Source organism: Hyla sarda, unplaced genomic scaffold, assembly GCF_029499605.1.
Source record: "Hyla sarda isolate aHylSar1 unplaced genomic scaffold, aHylSar1.hap1 scaffold_289, whole genome shotgun sequence".
Classification (NCBI taxonomy): Eukaryota; Metazoa; Chordata; class Amphibia; order Anura; family Hylidae; genus Hyla; species Hyla sarda.
Window position 1 is genome coordinate 129266 of NW_026609597.1, and position 22158 is coordinate 151423.

Genomic DNA, 22158 nt, shown 5'->3' on the forward strand with positions numbered 1-22158 from the left:
TTAGCTTCTAGAGCATTTTTACAACATTATACATAGGTGCTGAATACATAAAAAGCGACTGTTCAGCGACAGACAAGTCGCATCGGCTGAAAGTAGGCCAGAATGTCAGTCCATGTTGGAGCAGGTTTAGATACAGTCTAAAGTATAGATCTCAAAGTCTGTGCACAGAATTTAGCAAGGGCCTCGCACCTTCTGATGCATCAGGTAGGTGCACAATAGCATAGCCTAACCCTCTGTACTTTGGTCTATATTGATGCGGGACATAGACAGCCAGCTGATGACCAATCCATTAGTGCAATGGATGGCTGGAAGCATTTGTCTTTGCCTTTGCAATACCACAGAAGCAATGCATGGTCAATGTACAGCAATGACACACCTGTGTGAACAGCCAGGAGACCCCCCCCCCCCCCCCCCCATGTTATGTTACATAGTTACATAGTTAGTACGGTCGAAAAAAGACATATGTCCATCAAGTTCAACCAGGGAATTAAGGGGTAGGGGTGTGGCGCGATATTGGGGAAGGGATGAGATTTTATATTTCTTCATAAGCATTAATCTTATTTTGTCAATTAGGAACATTCAGCACCCACCCGCTATCAAGGCAGCTGCCTATCATGTCATGCCCTACCTGCACAGGTGTGCTGGCTACTCAAATGATCCAATTAAGGAGGCCATTTAGTCAGCAGCAGCAGAAGTCCTGTGCCTGGACGCTCCAACAGCGGCCAGACACAAGCAGAAGCAGCAGAAGCAGCAGCAGCACCACCTTTTGTTTTTTGGCTGCAGCAGCAGCAAGGCCCACAGGGCTGGCTAGCTGGCTAGCCAGCAAGCAGGTAGCAATGAAAGTAGGAATCTTTCTTTTTAACCCTGTAAGGGGGTGGTGCACTGTACCCGAAGATACTGCCATATCGGGTCAATGCATAGGGCGACGGAAGCAAGCTTCGAAATCGGCCCCCGTTCTCAAAAATCCATTTAATATATGGTCCCCAGATAGGGGACGTATCAGATATTAAACTGATAAGAACAGATACTACACTTGATCTTAGCCAAAAGGCCGAGAAGCGATAACCGTGAAAGGGGCGGGCCCAACAAGGTGCCCTTCATGGGCACTATCACTGCTTGCTGTCAGGGAGGCTGCCAGACAATTTTCCATGCACACTCTGGGCTGGGGGGCAGTCAACCACCAGTACACACAGCAGAACCTAAACCCATACCATTATTGCTAAGCAGCAAGACAGGGGCCCATTGCACTCCCACGGGGCCTTTTTAAATGCAATCCATAACCCGGATTTGCCAGGAACCCTTCTTACTCCTCCTACTTGCATGTGACACTGGGCTTAGGATCTGCATAGGAAACACACACACAAGCACACACCTACCTTTGTTGCCTGCAGATGCCTCCTTGGCTGTCCCCAAACGGTATCAAACCAACACCCACGGGAAGCTGTAAGCATAGAGGACATGCCTGCACCCCATTGGACTTACCTGTGTGGGTTAAACCCGGGTTATTTGACAACCTATGGCGGTGATGGTTCTGCTCAGGCAGAGCAGTGCTGATGCTCCTCATAAAGCTGTCGCTGCTGTGAAGGTTCTAGGTGACATCACAAATCCCTATGGTTACATACACAACAAAGCTGGGTTGTTGTTGTTTACACTCTGCAAGGCCTGTGGAAGTGAGTGACATCATAGCACTGTAGTTCTGAGGGTTCTAGATGGATGCAACAATCTCCTGTTGCTTCTATGAAGGCCATAATAGACGACATCACCAAACAGCTCCATAGTCACATACACAGCAAAGGAGAGATGTTGTTTACACCTAGTGATGTCAGTGGTATTGAGTGACATCACAGCACAGTGCTAAGGCTCCTGGGCCTGGACACAGCAGCGGCTGCAATATCTCAACGGAGAATACGTTTATATATATGTGTGTGTGTGCGCGTATATATATATATATATATATATATATATATATTTCTCCGCCGAAATCACTTTTAAACCCATTTCCACCTTTTTTTCCCTTCTCTTCCTCTTACTTTTTTTTCAAGTTTTTTTACGTTTTTCTCCTTTTCGCCTCTTTTCTGGGCGTATTATTCTTCTTTTTCTTCTTTTTTTTCGTCTAATGCATACCCCATCAGTGCAGCAATGCTTATTCAATACCGCCAGCAGATGGAGACACTGGGGGATAATTTTCTAAGGATTTATACTGATTTTTCCTGTCTGAATTTGTCGCACAGAAAGTTGCAGGCCAAATATGTGTGACATTTCTGCGACTTTAGCTTCTAGAGCATTTTTACAACATTATACATAGGTGCTGAATACATAAAAAGCGACTGTTCAGCGACAGACAAGTCGCATCGGCTGAAAGTAGGCCAGAATGTCAGTCCATGTTGGAGCAGGTTTAGATACAGTCTAAAGTATAGATCTCAAAGTCTGTGCACAGAATTTAGCAAGGGCCTCGCACCTTCTGATGCATCAGGTAGGTGCACAATAGCATAGCCTAACCCTCTGTACTTTGGTCTATATTGATGCGGGACATAGACAGCCAGCTGATGACCAATCCATTAGTGCAATGGATGGCTGGAAGCATTTGTCTTTGCCTTTGCAATACCACAGAAGCAATGCATGGTCAATGTACAGCAATGACACACCTGTGTGAACAGCCAGGAGACCCCCCCCCCCCCCATGTTATGTTACATAGTTACATAGTTAGTACGGTCGAAAAAAGACATATGTCCATCAAGTTCAACCAGGGAATTAAGGGGTAGGGGTGTGGCGCGATATTGGGGAAGGGATGAGATTTTATATTTCTTCATAAGCATTAATCTTATTTTGTCAATTAGGAACATTCAGCACCCACCCGCTATCAAGGCAGCTGCCTATCATGTCATGCCCTACCTGCACAGGTGTGCTGGCTACTCAAATGATCCAATTAAGGAGGCCATTTAGTCAGCAGCAGCAGAAGTCCTGTGCCTGGACGCTCCAACAGCGGCCGGACACAAGCAGAAGCAGAAGCAGCAGAAGCAGCAGCAGCACCACCTTTTGTTTTTTGGCTGCAGCAGCAGCAAGGCCCACAGGGCTGGCTAGCTGGCTAGCCAGCAAGCAGGTAGGAATGAAAGTAGGAATCTTTCTTTTTAACCCTGTAAGGGGGTGGTGCACTGTACCCGAAGATACTGCCATATCGGGTCAATGCATAGGGCGACGGAAGCAAGCTTCGAAATCGGCCCCCGTTCTCAAAAATCCATTTAATATATGGTCCCCAGATAGGGGACGTATCAGATATTAAACTGATAAGAACAGATACTACACTTGATCTTAGCCAAAAGGCCGAGAAGCGATAACCGTGAAAGGGGCGGGCCCAACAAGGTGCCCTTCATGGGCACTATCACTGCTTGCTGTCAGGGAGGCTGCCAGACAATTTTCCATGCACACTCTGGGCTGGGGGGCAGTCAACCACCAGTACACACAGCAGAACCTAAACCCATACCATTATTGCTAAGCAGCAAGACAGGGGCCCATTGCACTCCCACGGGGCCTTTTTAAATGCAATCCATAACCCGGATTTGCCAGGAACCCTTCTTACTCCTCCTACTTGCATGTGACACTGGGCTTAGGATCTGCATAGGAAACACACACACAAGCACACACCTACCTTTGTTGCCTGCAGATGCCTCCTTGGCTGTCCCCAAACGGTATCAAACCAACACCCACGGGAAGCTGTAAGCATAGAGGACATGCCTGCACCCCATTGGACTTACCTGTGTGGGTTAAACCCGGGTTATTTGACAACCTATGGCGGTGATGGTTCTGCTCAGGCAGAGCAGTGCTGATGCTCCTCATAAAGCTGTCGCTGCTGTGAAGGTTCTAGGTGACATCACAAATCCCTATGGTTACATACACAACAAAGCTGGGTTGTTGTTTTTTACACTCTGCAAGGCCTGTGGAAGTGAGTGACATCATAGCACTGTAGTTCTGAGGGTTCTAGATGGATGCAACAATCTCCTGTTGCTTCTATGAAGGCCATAATAGACGACATCACCAAACAGCTCCATAGTCACATACACAGCAAAGGAGAGATGTTGTTTACACCTAGTGATGTCAGTGGTATTGAGTGACATCACAGCACAGTGCTAAGGCTCCTGGGCCTGGACACAGCAGCGGCTGCAATATCTCAACGGAGAATACGTTTATATATATGTGTGTGTGTGCGCGTATATATATATATATATATATATATATATATATATATATATATTTCTCCGCCGAAATCACTTTTAAACCCATTTCCACCTTTTTTTCCCTTCTCTTCCTCTTACTTTTTTTTCACGTTTTTTTACGTTTTTCTCCTTTTCGCCTCTTTTCTGGGTGTATTATTCTTCTTTTTCTTCTTTTTTTTCGTCTAATGCATACCCCATCAGTGCAGCAATGCTTATTCAATACCGCCAGCAGATGGAGACACTGGGGGATAATTTTCTAAGGATTTATACAGATTTTTCCTGTCTGAATTTGTCGCACAGAAAGTTGCAGGCCAAATATGTGTGACATTTCTGCGACTTTAGCTTCTAGAGCATTTTTACAACATTATACATAGGTGCTGAATACATAAAAAGCGACTGTTCAGCGACAGACAAGTCGCATCGGCTGAAAGTAGGCCAGAATGTCAGTCCATGTTGGAGCAGGTTTAGATACAGTCTAAAGTATAGATCTCAAAGTCTGTGCACAGAATTTAGCAAGGGCCTCGCACCTTCTGATGCATCAGGTAGGTGCACAATAGCATAGCCTAACCCTCTGTACTTTGGTCTATATTGATGCGGGACATAGACAGCCAGCTGATGACCAATCCATTAGTGCAATGGATGGCTGGAAGCATTTGTCTTTGCCTTTGCAATACCACAGAAGCAATGCATGGTCAATGTACAGCAATGACACACCTGTGTGAACAGCCAGGAGACCCCCCCCCCCCCCCCATTTTATGTTACATAGTTACATAGTTAGTACGGTCGAAAAAAGACATATGTCCATCAAGTTCAACCAGGGAATTAAGGGGTAGGGGTGTGGCGCGATATTGGGGAAGGGATGAGATTTTATATTTCTTCATAAGCATTAATCTTATTTTGTCAATTAGGAACATTCAGCACCCACCCGCTATCAAGGCAGCTGCCTATCATGTCATGCCCTACCTGCACAGGTGTGCTGGCTACTCAAATGATCCAATTAAGGAGGCCATTTAGTCAGCAGCAGCAGAAGTCCTGTGCCTGGACGCTCCAACAGCGGCCAGACACAAGCAGAAGCAGAAGCAGCAGAAGCAGCAGCAGCACCACCTTTTGTTTTTTGGCTGCAGCAGCAGCAAGGCCCACAGGGCTGGCTAGCTGGCTAGCCAGCAAGCAGGTAGCAATGAAAGTAGGAATCTTTCTTTTTAACCCTGTAAGGGGGTGGTGCACTGTACCCGAAGATACTGCCATATCGGGTCAATGCATAGGGCGACGGAAGCAAGCTTCGAAATCGGCCCCCGTTCTCAAAAATCCATTTAATATATGGTCCCCAGATAGGGGACGTATCAGATATTAAACTGATAAGAACAGATACTACACTTGATCTTAGCCAAAAGGCCGAGAAGCGATAACCGTGAAAGGGGCGGGCCCAACAAGGTGCCCTTCATGGGCACTATCACTGCTTGCTGTCAGGGAGGCTGCCAGACAATTTTCCATGCACACTCTGGGCTGGGGGGCAGTCAACCACCAGTACACACAGCAGAACCTAAACCCATACCATTATTGCTAAGCAGCAAGACAGGGGCCCATTGCACTCCCACGGGGCCTTTTTAAATGCAATCCATAACCCGGATTTGCCAGGAACCCTTCTTACTCCTCCTACTTGCATGTGACACTGGGCTTAGGATCTGCATAGGAAACACACACACAAGCACACACCTACCTTTGTTGCCTGCAGATGCCTCCTTGGCTGTCCCCAAACGGTATCAAACCAACACCCACGGGAAGCTGTAAGCATAGAGGACATGCCTGCACCCCATTGGACTTACCTGTGTGGGTTAAACCCGGGTTATTTGACAACCTATGGCGGTGATGGTTCTGCTCAGGCAGAGCAGTGCTGATGCTCCTCATAAAGCTGTCGCTGCTGTGAAGGTTCTAGGTGACATCACAAATCCCTATGGTTACATACACAACAAAGCTGGGTTGTTGTTGTTTACACTCTGCAAGGCCTGTGGAAGTGAGTGACATCATAGCACTGTAGTTCTGAGGGTTCTAGATGGATGCAACAATCTCCTGTTGCTTCTATGAAGGCCATAATAGACGACATCACCAAACAGCTCCATAGTCACATACACAGCAAAGGAGAGATGTTGTTTACACCTAGTGATGTCAGTGGTATTGAGTGACATCACAGCACAGTGCTAAGGCTCCTGGGCCTGGACACAGCAGCGGCTGCAATATCTCAACGGAGAATACGTTTATATATATGTGTGTGTGTGCGCGTATATATATATATATATATATATATATATATATATATATATATATATATATTTCTCCGCCGAAATCACTTTTAAACCCATTTCCACCTTTTTTTCCCTTCTCTTCCTCTTACTTTTTTTTCACGTTTTTTTACGTTTTTCTCCTTTTCGCCTCTTTTCTGGGCGTATTATTCTTCTTTTTCTTCTTTTTTTTCGTCTAATGCATACCCCATCAGTGCAGCAATGCTTATTCAATACCGCCAGCAGATGGAGACACTGGGGGATAATTTTCTAAGGATTTATACTGATTTTTCCTGTCTGAATTTGTCGCACAGAAAGTTGCAGGCCAAATATGTGTGACATTTCTGCGACTTTAGCTTCTAGAGCATTTTTACAACATTATACATAGGTGCTGAATACATAAAAAGCGACTGTTCAGCGACAGACAAGTCGCATCGGCTGAAAGTAGGCCAGAATGTCAGTCCATGTTGGAGCAGGTTTAGATACAGTCTAAAGTATAGATCTCAAAGTCTGTGCACAGAATTTAGCAAGGGCCTCGCACCTTCTGATGCATCAGGTAGGTGCACAATAGCATAGCCTAACCCTCTGTACTTTGGTCTATATTGATGCGGGACATAGACAGCCAGCTGATGACCAATCCATTAGTGCAATGGATGGCTGGAAGCATTTGTCTTTGCCTTTGCAATACCACAGAAGCAATGCATGGTCAATGTACAGCAATGACACACCTGTGTGAACAGCCAGGAGACCCCCCCCCCCCCCCCCCATGTTATGTTACATAGTTACATAGTTAGTACGGTCGAAAAAAGACATATGTCCATCAAGTTCAACCAGGGAATTAAGGGGTAGGGGTGTGGCGCGATATTGGGGAAGGGATGAGATTTTATATTTCTTCATAAGCATTAATCTTATTTTGTCAATTAGGAACATTCAGCACCCACCCGCTATCAAGGCAGCTGCCTATCATGTCATGCCCTACCTGCACAGGTGTGCTGGCTACTCAAATGATCCAATTAAGGAGGCCATTTAGTCAGCAGCAGCAGAAGTCCTGTGCCTGGACGCTCCAACAGCGGCCAGACACAAGCAGAAGCAGAAGCAGCAGAAGCAGCAGAAGCAGCAGCAGCACCACCTTTTGTTTTTTGGCTGCAGCAGCAGCAAGGCCCACAGGGCTGGCTAGCTGGCTAGCCAGCAAGCAGGTAGCAATGAAAGTAGGAATCTTTCTTTTTAACCCTGTAAGGGGGTGGTGCACTGTACCCGAAGATACTGCCATATCGGGTCAATGCATAGGGCGACGGAAGCAAGCTTCGAAATCGGCCCCCGTTCTCAAAAATCCATTTAATATATGGTCCCCAGATAGGGGACGTATCAGATATTAAACTGATAAGAACAGATACTACACTTGATCTTAGCCAAAAGGCCGAGAAGCGATAACCGTGAAAGGGGCGGGCCCAACAAGGTGCCCTTCATGGGCACTATCACTGCTTGCTGTCAGGGAGGCTGCCAGACAATTTTCCATGCACACTCTGGGCTGGGGGGCAGTCAACCACCAGTACACACAGCAGAACCTAAACCCATACCATTATTGCTAAGCAGCAAGACAGGGGCCCATTGCACTCCCACGGGGCCTTTTTAAATGCAATCCATAACCCGGATTTGCCAGGAACCCTTCTTACTCCTCCTACTTGCATGTGACACTGGGCTTAGGATCTGCATAGGAAACACACACACAAGCACACACCTACCTTTGTTGCCTGCAGATGCCTCCTTGGCTGTCCCCAAACGGTATCAAACCAACACCCACGGGAAGCTGTAAGCATAGAGGACATGCCTGCACCCCATTGGACTTACCTGTGTGGGTTAAACCCGGGTTATTTGACAACCTATGGCGGTGATGGTTCTGCTCAGGCAGAGCAGTGCTGATGCTCCTCATAAAGCTGTCGCTGCTGTGAAGGTTCTAGGTGACATCACAAATCCCTATGGTTACATACACAACAAAGCTGGGTTGTTGTTGTTTACACTCTGCAAGGCCTGTGGAAGTGAGTGACATCATAGCACTGTAGTTCTGAGGGTTCTAGATGGATGCAACAATCTCCTGTTGCTTCTATGAAGGCCATAATAGACGACAACACCAAACAGCTCCATAGTCACATACACAGCAAAGGAGAGATGTTGTTTACACCTAGTGATGTCAGTGGTATTGAGTGACATCACAGCACAGTGCTAAGGCTCCTGGGCCTGGACACAGCAGCGGCTGCAATATCTCAACGGAGAATACGTTTATATATATGTGTGTGTGTGCGCGTATATATATATATATATATATATATATATATATATATATATATTTCTCCGCCGAAATCACTTTTAAACCCATTTCCACCTTTTTTTCCCTTCTCTTCCTCTTACTTTTTTTTCACGTTTTTTTTACGTTTTTCTCCTTTTCGCCTCTTTTCTGGGCGTATTATTCTTCTTTTTCTTCTTTTTTTTCGTCTAATGCATACCCCATCAGTGCAGCAATGCTTATTCAATACCGCCAGCAGATGGAGACACTGGGGGATAATTTTCTAAGGATTTATACTGATTTTTCCTGTCTGAATTTGTCGCACAGAAAGTTGCAGGCCAAATATGTGTGACATTTCTGCGACTTTAGCTTCTAGAGCATTTTTACAACATTATACATAGGTGCTGAATACATAAAAAGCGACTGTTCAGCGACAGACAAGTCGCATCGGCTGAAAGTAGGCCAGAATGTCAGTCCATGTTGGAGCAGGTTTAGATACAGTCTAAAGTATAGATCTCAAAGTCTGTGCACAGAATTTAGCAAGGGCCTCGCACCTTCTGATGCATCAGGTAGGTGCACAATAGCATAGCCTAACCCTCTGTACTTTGGTCTATATTGATGCGGGACATAGACAGCCAGCTGATGACCAATCCATTAGTGCAATGGATGGCTGGAAGCATTTGTCTTTGCCTTTGCAATACCACAGAAGCAATGCATGGTCAATGTACAGCAATGACACACCTGTGTGAACAGCCAGGAGACCCCCCCCCCCCCCCATGTTATGTTACATAGTTACATAGTTAGTACGGTCGAAAAAAGACATATGTCCATCAAGTTCAACCAGGGAATTAAGGGGTAGGGGTGTGGCGCGATATTGGGGAAGGGATGAGATTTTATATTTCTTCATAAGCATTAATCTTATTTTGTCAATTAGGAACATTCAGCACCCACCCGCTATCAAGGCAGCTGCCTATCATGTCATGCCCTACCTGCACAGGTGTGCTGGCTACTCAAATGATCCAATTAAGGAGGCCATTTAGTCAGCAGCAGCAGAAGTCCTGTGCCTGGACGCTCCAACAGCGGCCAGACACAAGCAGAAGCAGAAGCAGCAGAAGCACCACCTTTTGTTTTTTGGCTGCAGCAGCAGCAAGGCCCACAGGGCTGGCTAGCTAGCAAGCAGGTAGCAATGAAAGTAGGAATCTTTCTTTTTAACCCTGTAAGGGCGTGGTGCACTGTACCCGAAGATACTGCCATATCGGGTCAATGCATAGGGCGACGGAAGCAAGCTTCGAAATCGGCCCCCGTTCTCAAAAATCCATTTAATATATGGTCCCCAGATAGGGGACGTATCAGATATTAAACTGATAAGAACAGATACTACACTTGATCTTAGCCAAAAGGCCGAGAAGCGATAACCGTGAAAGGGGCGGGCCCAACAAGGTGCCCTTCATGGGCACTATCACTGCTTGCTGTCAGGGAGGCTGCCAGACAATTTTCCATGCACACTCTGGGCTGGGGGGCAGTCAACCACCAGTACACACAGCAGAACCTAAACCCATACCATTATTGCTAAGCAGCAAGACAGGGGCCCATTGCACTCCCACGGGGCCTTTTTAAATGCAATCCATAACCCGGATTTGCCAGGAACCCTTCTTACTCCTCCTACTTGCATGTGACACTGGGCTTAGGATCTGCATAGGAAACACACACACAAGCACACACCTACCTTTGTTGCCTGCAGATGCCTCCTTGGCTGTCCCCAAACGGTATCAAACCAACACCCACGGGAAGCTGTAAGCATAGAGGACATGCCTGCACCCCATTGGACTTACCTGTGTGGGTTAAACCCGGGTTATTTGACAACCTATGGCGGTGATGGTTCTGCTCAGGCAGAGCAGTGCTGATGCTCCTCATAAAGCTGTCGCTGCTGTGAAGGTTCTAGGTGACATCACAAATCCCTATGGTTACATACACAACAAAGCTGGGTTGTTGTTGTTTACACTCTGCAAGGCCTGTGGAAGTGAGTGACATCATAGCACTGTAGTTCTGAGGGTTCTAGATGGATGCAACAATCTCCTGTTGCTTCTATGAAGGCCATAATAGACGACATCACCAAACAGCTCCATAGTCACATACACAGCAAAGGAGAGATGTTGTTTACACCTAGTGATGTCAGTGGTATTGAGTGACATCACAGCACAGTGCTAAGGCTCCTGGGCCTGGACACAGCAGCGGCTGCAATATCTCAACGGAGAATACGTTTATATATATGTGTGTGTGTGCGCGTATATATATATATATATATATATATATATATATATATATATATATATATTTCTCCGCCGAAATCACTTTTAAACCCATTTCCACCTTTTTTTCCCTTCTCTTCCTCTTACTTTTTTTTCACGTTTTTTTACGTTTTTCTCCTTTTCGCCTCTTTTCTGGGCGTATTATTCTTCTTTTTCTTCTTTTTTTTCGTCTAATGCATACCCCATCAGTGCAGCAATGCTTATTCAATACCGCCAGCAGATGGAGACGCTGGGGGATAATTTTCTAAGGATTTATACTGATTTTTCATGTCTGAATTTGTCGCACAGAAAGTTGCAGGCCAAATATGTGTGACATTTCTGCGACTTTAGCTTCTAGAGCATTTTTACAACATTATACATAGGTGCTGAATACATAAAAAGCGACTGTTCAGCGACAGACAAGTCGCATCGGCTGAAAGTAGGCCAGAATGTCAGTCCATGTTGGAGCAGGTTTAGATACAGTCTAAAGTATAGATCTCAAAGTCTGTGCACAGAATTTAGCAAGGGCCTCGCACCTTCTGATGCATCAGGTAGGTGCACAATAGCATAGCCTAACCCTCTGTACTTTGGTCTATATTGATGCGGGACATAGACAGCCAGCTGATGACCAATCCATTAGTGCAATGGATGGCTGGAAGCATTTGTCTTTGCCTTTGCAATACCACAGAAGCAATGCATGGTCAATGTACAGCAATGACACACCTGTGTGAACAGCCAGGAGACCCCCCCCTCCCCCATGTTATGTTACATAGTTACATAGTTAGTACGGTCAAAAAAAGACATATGTCCATCAAGTTCAACCAGGGAATTAAGGGGTAGGGGTGTGGCGCGATATTGGGGAAGGGATGAGATTTTATATTTCTTCATAAGCATTAATCTTATTTTGTCAATTAGGAACATTCAGCACCCACCCGCTATCAAGGCAGCTGCCTATCATGTCATGCCCTACCTGCACAGGTGTGCTGGCTACTCAAATGATCCAATTAAGGAGGCCATTTAGTCAGCAGCAGCAGAAGTCCTGTGCCTGGACGCTCCAACAGCGGCCAGACACAAGCAGAAGCAGAAGCAGCAGAAGCAGCAGCAGCACCACCTTTTGTTTTTTGGCTGCAGCAGCAGCAAGGCCCACAGGGCTGGCTAGCTGGCTAGCCAGCAAGCAGGTAGCAATGAAAGTAGGAATCTTTCTTTTTAACCCTGTAAGGGGGTGGTGCACTGTACCCGAAGATACTGCCATATCGGGTCAATGCATAGGGCGACGGAAGCAAGCTTCGAAATCGGCCCCCGTTCTCAAAAATCCATTTAATATATGGTCCCCAGATAGGGGACGTATCAGATATTAAACTGATAAGAACAGATTTTTTTTTATCTAAAGCCGAGGAACGTGCTTTCGATTCACCCAAAGTGCAAGAAAAAGTGCAAACGTGTTACACTAAAAAAACGTGCACAAAGGATGCGGTCTATCGCAAGCCCTTCTCCGATAGGAGAGAGGCCCCCCAACAAACCTTACCCTTCGCCTCCGGACCAAAAGGTACCTGCGAGGTTCCAGGTTCGATGTCCCTTTTCGCCGAAGCTACTAGGGGACCACAAATGCTCCCGGCATCCCCCTTGGCGTTAGCCAAGGTATCTGCCCGCAGAGCCGATTACGGTAGGTACCCTGCCAAAGCAGGAGTACCCGGGGTGTTTGCAGGGAGGTGCGGAACCTAATGGCCACACACACCTCCCCTAGACCGCCAGGAGGGACACCCAGAAGGGCTACCGCATCCTGACCAATCCTGTGAACACACAACACGCAAAAAGTGACACAGTGAGACAAAAAAGAAATAAATAAGTGAATGTGTGCAGATATACTGCCCGGACATCCGGCCGGATCTATAAAAAATTTCTCTGATCCTAGCCAGAAGGCCGGGAATCAAGAGGTGAGTGCCACAAGGTGAAGAGATTATGGTGCCCGTGCTTCAACTCAGTGAGCCTATTCTCCCAGTGAGTTTCGGCACCTCGGGGTCACCACTCCCCGAGGCACAAAGTACCTCGGCTCTAGACCCTCTCAGCCTCATGGCGAGACCCGGAGGGAACAGGTCACATCGGGGCAGCCGTCGAGCTGATTCCTCAGAACCAGCCCCGGAAAGCCCTGGTACACCTGCATCCTCCATGCAGCACCCATCCCCACCAGCCCCATACCGGCGTTACTGTCCACCGGCATGAAAAACTGATAAGAACAGATACTACACTTGATCTTAGCCAAAAGGCCGAGAAGCGATAACCGTGAAAGGGGCGGGCCCAACAAGGTGCCCTTCATGGGCACTATCACTGCTTGCTGTCAGGGAGGCTGCCAGACAATTTTCCATGCACACTCTGGGCTGGGGGGCAGTCAACCACCAGTACACACAGCAGAACCTAAACCCATACCATTATTGCTAAGCAGCAAGACAGGGGCCCATTGCACTCCCACGGGGCCTTTTTAAATGCAATCCATAACCCGGATTTGCCAGGAACCCTTCTTACTCCTCCTACTTGCATGTGACACTGGGCTTAGGATCTGCATAGGAAACACACACACAAGCACACACCTACCTTTGTTGCCTGCAGATGCCTCCTTGGCTGTCCCCAAACGGTATCAAACCAACACCCACGGGAAGCTGTAAGCATAGAGGACATGCCTGCACCCCATTGGACTTACCTGTGTGGGTTAAACCCGGGTTATTTGACAACCTATGGCGGTGATGGTTCTGCTCAGGCAGAGCAGTGCTGATGCTCCTCATAAAGCTGTCGCTGCTGTGAAGGTTCTAGGTGACATCACAAATCCCTATGGTTACATACACAACAAAGCTGGGTTGTTGTTGTTTACACTCTGCAAGGCCTGTGGAAGTGAGTGACATCATAGCACTGTAGTTCTGAGGGTTCTAGATGGATGCAACAATCTCCTGTTGCTTCTATGAAGGCCATAATAGACGACATCACCAAACAGCTCCATAGTCACATACACAGCAAAGGAGAGATGTTGTTTACACCTAGTGATGTCAGTGGTATTGAGTGACATCACAGCACAGTGCTAAGGCTCCTGGGCCTGGACACAGCAGCGGCTGCAATATCTCAACGGAGAATACGTTTATATATATGTGTGTGTGTGCGCGTATATATATATATATATATATATATATATATATATATATATATATATATTTCTCCGCCGAAATCACTTTTAAACCCATTTCCACCTTTTTTTCCCTTCTCTTCCTCTTACTTTTTTTTCACGTTTTTTTACGTTTTTCTCCTTTTCGCCTCTTTTCTGGGCGTATTATTCTTCTTTTTCTTCTTTTTTTTCGTCTAATGCATACCCCATCAGTGCAGCAATGCTTATTCAATACCGCCAGCAGATGGAGACACTGGGGGATAATTTTCTAAGGATTTATACTGATTTTTCCTGTCTGAATTTGTCGCACAGAAAGTTGCAGGCCAAATATGTGTGACATTTCTGCGACTTTAGCTTCTAGAGCATTTTTACAACATTATACATAGGTGCTGAATACATAAAAAGCGACTGTTCAGCGACAGACAAGTCGCATCGGCTGAAAGTAGGCCAGAATGTCAGTCCATGTTGGAGCAGGTTTAGATACAGTCTAAAGTATAGATCTCAAAGTCTGTGCACAGAATTTAGCAAGGGCCTCGCACCTTCTGATGCATCAGGTAGGTGCACAATAGCATAGCCTAACCCTCTGTACTTTGGTCTATATTGATGCGGGACATAGACAGCCAGCTGATGACCAATCCATTAGTGCAATGGATGGCTGGAAGCATTTGTCTTTGCCTTTGCAATACCACAGAAGCAATGCATGGTCAATGTACAGCAATGACACACCTGTGTGAACAGCCAGGAGACACCCCCCCCCCCCCATGTTATGTTACATAGTTACATAGTTAGTACGGTCGAAAAAAGACATATGTCCATCAAGTTCAACCAGGGAATTAAGGGGTAGGGGTGTGGCGCGATATTGGGGAAGGGATGAGATTTTATATTTCTTCATAAGCATTAATCTTATTTTGTCAATTAGGAACATTCAGCACCCACCCGCTATCAAGGCAGCTGCCTATCATGTCATGCCCTACCTGCACAGGTGTGCTGGCTACTCAAATGATCCAATTAAGGAGGCCATTTAGTCAGCAGCAGCAGAAGTCCTGTGCCTGGACGCTCCAACAGCGGCCAGACACAAGCAGAAGCAGCAGCAGCAGAAGCAGCAGCAGCACCACCTTTTGTTTTTTGGCTGCAGCAGCAGCAAGGCCCACAGGGCTGGCTAGCTGGCTAGCCAGCAAGCAGGTAGCAATGAAAGTAGGAATCTTTCTTTTTAACCCTGTAAGGGGGTGGTGCACTGTACCCGAAGATACTGCCATATCGGGTCAATGCATAGGGCGACGGAAGCAAGCTTCGAAATCGGCCCCCGTTCTCAAAAATCCATTTAATATATGGTCCCCAGATAGGGGACGTATCAGATATTAAACTGATAAGAACAGATACTACACTTGATCTTAGCCAAAAGGCCGAGAAGCGATAACCGTGAAAGGGGCGGGCCCAACAAGGTGCCCTTCATGGGCACTATCACTGCTTGCTGTCAGGGAGGCTGCCAGACAATTTTCCATGCACACTCTGGGCTGGGGGGCAGTCAACCACCAGTACACACAGCAGAACCTAAACCCATACCATTATTGCTAAGCAGCAAGACAGGGGCCCATTGCACTCCCACGGGGCCTTTTTAAATGCAATCCATAACCCGGATTTGCCAGGAACCCTTCTTACTCCTCCTACTTGCATGTGACACTGGGCTTAGGATCTGCATAGGAAACACACACACAAACACACACCTACCTTTGTTGCCTGCAGATGCCTCCTTGGCTGTCCCCAAACGGTATCAAACCAACACCCACGGGAAGCTGTAAGCATAGAGGACATGCCTGCACCCCATTGGACTTACCTGTGTGGGTTAAACCCGGGTTATTTGACAACCTATGGCGGTGATGGTTCTGCTCAGGCAGAGCAGTGCTGATGCTCCTCATAAAGCTGTCGCTGCTGTGAAGGTTCTAGGTGACATCACAAATCCCTATGGTTACATACACAACAAAGCTGGGTTGTTGTTGTTTACACTCTGCAAGGCCTGTGGAAGTGAGTGACATCATAGCACTGTAGTTCTGAGGGTTCTAGATGGATGCAACAATCTCCTGTTGCTTCTATGAAGGCCATAATAGACGACATCACCAAACAGCTCCATAGTCGCATACACAGCAAAGGAGAGATGTTGTTTACACCTAGTGATGTCAGTGGTATTGAGTGACATCACAGCACAGTGCTAAGGCTCCTGGGCCTGGACACAGCAGCGGCTGCAATATCTCAACGGAGAATACGTTTATATATATGTGTGTGTGTGCGCGTATATATATATATATATATATATATATATATATATATATATATATATTCTCCGCCGAAATCACTTTTAAACCCATGTCCACCTTTTTTTCCCTTCTCTTCCTCTTACTTTTTTTTCACGTTTTTTTACGTTTTTCTCCTTTTCGCCTCTTTTCTGGGCGTATTATTCTTCTTTTTCTTCTTTTTTTTCGTCTAATGCATACCCCATCAGTGCAGCAATGCTTATTCAATACCGCCAGCAGATGGAGACACTGGGGGATAATTTTCTAAGGATTTATACTGATTTTTCCTGTCTGAATTTGTCGCACAGAAAGTTGCAGGCCAAATATGTGTGACATTTCTGCGACTTTAGCTTCTAGAGCATTTTTACAACATTATACATAGGTGCTGAATACATAAAAAGCGACTGTTCAGCGACAGACAAGTCGCATCGGCTGAAAGTAGGCCAGAATGTCAGTCCATGTTGGAGCAGGTTTAGATACAGTCTAAAGTATAGATCTCAAAGTCTGTGCACAGAATTTAGCAAGGGCCTCGCACCTTCTGATGCATCAGGTAGGTGCACAATAGCATAGCCTAACCCTCTGTACTTTGGTCTATATTGATGCGGGACATAGACAGCCAGCTGATGACCAATCCATTAGTGCAATGGATGGCTGGAAGCATTTGTCTTTGCCTTTGCAATACCACAGAAGCAATGCATGGTCAATGTACAGCAATGACACACCTGTGTGAACAGCCAGGAGACCCCCCCCCCCCCATGTTATGTTACATAGTTACATAGTTAGTACGGTCGAAAAAAGACATATGTCCATCAAGTTCAACCAGGGAATTAAGGGGTAGGGGTGTGGCGCGATATTGGGGAAGGGATGAGATTTTATATTTCTTCATAAGCATTAATCTTATTTTGTCAATTAGGAACATTCAGCACCCACCCGCTATCAAGGCAGCTGCCTATCATGTCATGCCCTACCTGCACAGGTGTGCTGGCTACTCAAATGATCCAATTAAGGAGGCCATTTAGTCAGCAGCAGCAGAAGTCCTGTGCCTGGATGCTCCAACAGCGGCCAGACACAAGCAGAAGCAGAAGCAGCAGAAGCAGCAGCAGCACCACCTTTTGTTTTTTGGCTGCAGCAGCAGCAAGGCCCACAGGGCTGGCTAGCTGGCTAGCCAGCAAGCAAGTAGCAATGAAAGTAGGAATCTTTCTTTTTAACCCTGTAAGGGGGTGGTGCACTGTACCCGAAGATACTGCCATATCGGGTCAATGCATAGGGCGACGGAAGCAAGCTTCGAAATCGGCCCCCGTTCTCAAAAATCCATTTAATATATGGTCCCCAGATAGGGGACGTATCAGATATTAAACTGATAAGAACAGATACTACACTTGATCTTAGCCAAAAGGCCGAGAAGCGATAACCGTGAAAGGGGCGGGCCCAACAAGGTGCCCTTCATGGGCACTATCACTGCTTGCTGTCAGGGAGGCTGCCAGACAATTTTCCATGCACACTCTGGGCTGGGGGGCAGTCAACCACCAGTACACACAGCAGAACCTAAACCCATACCATTATTGCTAAGCTGCAAGACAGGGGCCCATTGCACTCCCACGGGGCCTTTTTAAATGCAATCCATAACCCGGATTTGCCAGGAACCCTTCTTACTCCTCCTACTTGCATGTGACACTGGGCTTAGGATCTGCATAGGAAACACACACACAAGCACACACCTACCTTTGTTGCCTGCAGATGCCTCCTTGGCTGTCCCCAAACGGTATCAAACCAACACCCACGGGAAGCTGTAAGCATAGAGGACATGCCTGCACCCCATTGGACTTACCTGTGTGGGTTAAACCCGGGTTATTTGACAACCTATGGCGGTGATGGTTCTGCTCAGGCAGAGCAGTGCTGATGCTCCTCATAATGCTGTCGCTGCTGTGAAGGTTCTAGGTGACATCACAAATCCCTATGGTTACATACACAACAAAGCTGGGTTGTTGTTGTTTACACTCTGCAAGGCCTGTGGAAGTGAGTGACATCATAGCACTGTAGTTCTGAGGGTTCTAGATGGATGCAACAATCTCCTGTTGCTTCTATGAAGGCCATAATAGACGACATCACCAAACAGCTCCATAGTCACATACACAGCAAAGGAGAGATGTTGTTTACACCTAGTGATGTCAGTGGTATTGAGTGACATCACAGCACAGTGCTAAGGCTCCTGGGCCTGGACACAGCAGCGGCTGCAATATCTCAACGGAGAATACGTTTATATATATGTGTGTGTGTGCGCGTATATATATATATATATATATATATATATATATATATATATATATTTCTCCGCCGAAATCACTTTTAAACCCATTTCCACCTTTTTTTCCCTTCTCTTCCTCTTACTTTTTTTTCACGTTTTTTTACGTTTTTCTCCTTTTCGCCTCTTTTCTGGGCGTATTATTCTTCTTTTTCTTCTTTTTTTTCGTCTAATGCATACCCCATCAGTGCAGCAATGCTTATTCAATACCGCCAGCAGATGGAGACACTGGGGGATAATTTTCTAAGGATTTATACTGATTTTTCCTGTCTGAATTTGTCGCACAGAAAGTTGCAGGCCAAATATGTGTGACATTTCTGCGACTTTAGCTTCTAGAGCATTTTTACAACATTATACATAGGTGCTGAATACATAAAAAGCGACTGTTCAGCGACAGACAAGTCGCATCGGCTGAAAGTAGGCCAGAATGTCAGTCCATGTTGGAGCAGGTTTAGATACAGTCTAAAGTATAGATCTCAAAGTCTGTGCACAGAATTTAGCAAGGGCCTCGCACCTTCTGATGCATCAGGTAGGTGCACAATAGCATAGCCTAACCCTCTGTACTTTGGTCTATATTGATGCGGGACATAGACAGCCAGCTGATGACCAATCCATTAGTGCAATGGATGGCTGGAAGCATTTGTCTTTGCCTTTGCAATACCACAGAAGCAATGCATGGTCAATGTACAGCAATGACACACCTGTGTGAACAGCCAGGAGACCCCCCCCCCCCCCATGTTATGTTACATAGTTACATAGTTAGTACGGTCGAAAAAAGACATATGTCCATCAAGTTCAACCAGGGAATTAAGGGGTAGGGGTGTGGCGCGATATTGGGGAAGGGATGAGATTTTATATTTCTTCATAAGCATTAATCTTATTTTGTCAATTAGGAACATTCAGCACCCACCCGCTATCAAGGCAGCTGCCTATCATGTCATGCCCTACCTGCACAGGTGTGCTGGCTACTCAAATGATCCAATTAAGGAGGCCATTTAGTCAGCAGCAGCAGAAGTCCTGTGCCTGGACGCTCCAACAGCGGCCAGACACAAGCAGAAGCAGAAGCAGCAGAAGCAGCAGCAGCACCACCTTTTGTTTTTTGGCTGCAGCAGCAGCAAGGCCCACAGGGCTGGCTAGCTGGCTAGCCAGCAAGCAGGTAGCAATGAAAGTAGGAATCTTTCTTTTTAACCCTGTAAGGGGGTGGTGCACTGTACCCGAAGATACTGCCATATTGGGTCAATGCATAGGGCGACGGAAGCAAGCTTCGAAATCGGCCCCCGTTCTCAAAAATCCATTTAATATATGGTCCCCAGATAGGGGACGTATCAGATATTAAACTGATAAGAACAGATACTACACTTGATCTTAGCCAAAAGGCCGAGAAGCGATAACCGTGAAAGGGGCGGGCCCAACAAGGTGCCCTTCATGGGCACTATCACTGCTTGCTGTCAGGGAGGCTGCCAGACAATTTTCCATGCGCACTCTGGGCTGGGGGGCAGTCAACCACCAGTACACACAGCAGAACCTAAACCCATACCATTATTGCTAAGCAGCAAGACAGGGGCCCATTGCACTCCCAAGGGGCCTTTTTAAATGCAATCCATAACCCGGATTTGCCAGGAACCCTTCTTACTCCTCCTACTTGCATGTGACACTGGGCTTAGGATCTGCATAGGAAACACACACACAAGCACACACCTACCTTTGTTGCCTGCAGATGCCTCCTTGGCTGTCCCCAAACGGTATCAAACCAACACCCACGGGAAGCTGTAAGCATAGAGGACATGCCTGCACCCCATTGGACTTACCTGTGTGGGTTAAACCCGGGTTATTTGACAACCTATGGCGGTGATGGTTCTGCTCAGGCAGAGCAGTGCTGATGCTCCTCATAAAGCTGTCGCTGCTGTGAAGGTTCTAGGTGACATCACAAATCCCTATGGTTACATACACAACAAAGCTGGGTTGTTGTTGTTTACACTCTGCAAGGCCTGTGGAAGTGAGTGACATCATAGCACTGTAGTTCTGAGGGTTCTAGATGGATGCAACAATCTCCTGTTGCTTCTATGAAGGCCATAATAGACGACATCACCAAACAGCTCCATAGTCACATACACAGCAAAGGAGAGATGTTGTTTACACCTAGTGATGTCAGTGGTATTGAGTGACATCACAGCACAGTGCTAAGGCTCCTGGGCCTGGACACAGCAGCGGCTGCAATATCTCAACGGAGAATACGTTTATATATATGTGTGTGTGTGCGCGTATATATATATATATATATATATATATATATATATATATATATTTCTCCGCCGAAATCACTTTTAAACCCATTTCCACCTTTTTTTCCCTTCTCTTCCTCTTACTTTTTTTTCACGTTTTTTTACGTTTTTCTCCTTTTCGCCTCTTTTCTGGGCGTATTATTCTTCTTTTTCTTCTTTTTTTTTCGTCTAATGCATACCCCATCAGTGCAGCAATGCTTATTCAATACCGCCAGCAGATGGAGACACTGGGGGATAATTTTCTAAGGATTTATACTGATTTTTCCTGTCTGAATTTGTCGCACAGAAAGTTGCAGGCCAAATATGTGTGACATTTCTGTGACTTTAGCTTCTAGAGCATTTTTACAACATTATACATAGGTGCTGAATACATAAAAAGCGACTGTTCAGCGACAGACAAGTCGCATCGGCTGAAAGTAGGCCAGAATGTCAGTCCATGTTGGAGCAGGTTTAGATACAGTCTAAAGTATAGATCTCAAAGTCTGTGCACAGAATTTAGCAAGGGCCTCGCACCTTCTGATGCATCAGGTAGGTGCACAATAGCATAGCCTAACCCTCTGTACTTTGGTCTATATTGATGCGGGACATAGACAGCCAGCTGATGACCAATCCATTAGTGCAATGGATGGCTGGAAGCATTTGTCTTTGCCTTTGCAATACCACAGAAGCAATGCATGGTCAATGTACAGCAATGACACACCTGTGTGAACAGCCAGGAGACCCCCCCCCCCCCATGTTATGTTACATAGTTACATAGTTAGTACGGTCGGAAAAAAGACATATGTCCATCAAGTTCAACCAGGGAATTAAGGGGTAGGGGTGTGGCGCGATATTGGGGAAGGGATGAGATTTTATATTTCTTCATAAGCATTAATCTTATTTTGTCAATTAGGAACATTCAGCACCCACCCGCTATCAAGGCAGCTGCCTATCATGTCATGCCCTACCTGCACAGGTGTGCTGGCTACTCAAATGATCCAATTAAGGAGGCCATTTAGTCAGCAGCAGCAGAAGTCCTGTGCCTGGACGCTCCAACAGCGGCCAGACACAAGCAGAAGCAGAAGCAGCAGAAGCAGCAGCAG

The 22158-nt window shown here is 46.4% G+C and overlaps 10 non-coding genes across 10 annotated transcripts; all 10 read right to left on the reverse strand.

The window, feature by feature from the left end:
- Positions 1-872: 872 nt before the first annotated feature.
- On the reverse strand, positions 873-1063 carry LOC130326967 (U2 spliceosomal RNA). The gene has a single exon (XR_008871485.1). It is a non-coding gene; the product is annotated as a U2 spliceosomal RNA (small nuclear RNA).
- Positions 1064-3142: 2079 nt separating this feature from the next.
- On the reverse strand, positions 3143-3333 carry LOC130326968 (U2 spliceosomal RNA). Its single transcript, XR_008871486.1, has one exon. It is a non-coding gene; the product is annotated as a U2 spliceosomal RNA (small nuclear RNA).
- Positions 3334-5424: 2091 nt separating this feature from the next.
- Positions 5425-5615, reverse strand: LOC130326969 (U2 spliceosomal RNA). Its single transcript, XR_008871487.1, has one exon. It is a non-coding gene; the product is annotated as a U2 spliceosomal RNA (small nuclear RNA).
- Positions 5616-7725: 2110 nt separating this feature from the next.
- LOC130326971 (U2 spliceosomal RNA) lies at positions 7726-7916 on the reverse strand. Its single transcript, XR_008871489.1, has one exon. It is a non-coding gene; the product is annotated as a U2 spliceosomal RNA (small nuclear RNA).
- Positions 7917-9990: 2074 nt separating this feature from the next.
- Positions 9991-10181, reverse strand: LOC130326899 (U2 spliceosomal RNA). The gene has a single exon (XR_008871431.1). It is a non-coding gene; the product is annotated as a U2 spliceosomal RNA (small nuclear RNA).
- A 2095-nt stretch (positions 10182-12276) lies between these two features.
- On the reverse strand, positions 12277-12458 carry LOC130326924 (U2 spliceosomal RNA). Its single transcript, XR_008871451.1, has one exon. It is a non-coding gene; the product is annotated as a U2 spliceosomal RNA (small nuclear RNA).
- Positions 12459-13144: 686 nt separating this feature from the next.
- LOC130326940 (U2 spliceosomal RNA) lies at positions 13145-13332 on the reverse strand. Its single transcript, XR_008871463.1, has one exon. It is a non-coding gene; the product is annotated as a U2 spliceosomal RNA (small nuclear RNA).
- A 2096-nt stretch (positions 13333-15428) lies between these two features.
- LOC130326972 (U2 spliceosomal RNA) lies at positions 15429-15619 on the reverse strand. The gene has a single exon (XR_008871490.1). It is a non-coding gene; the product is annotated as a U2 spliceosomal RNA (small nuclear RNA).
- Positions 15620-17710: 2091 nt separating this feature from the next.
- LOC130326973 (U2 spliceosomal RNA) lies at positions 17711-17901 on the reverse strand. Its single transcript, XR_008871491.1, has one exon. It is a non-coding gene; the product is annotated as a U2 spliceosomal RNA (small nuclear RNA).
- A 2091-nt stretch (positions 17902-19992) lies between these two features.
- LOC130326909 (U2 spliceosomal RNA) lies at positions 19993-20183 on the reverse strand. The gene has a single exon (XR_008871440.1). It is a non-coding gene; the product is annotated as a U2 spliceosomal RNA (small nuclear RNA).
- Between the last annotated feature and the right edge of the window lie 1975 nt (positions 20184-22158).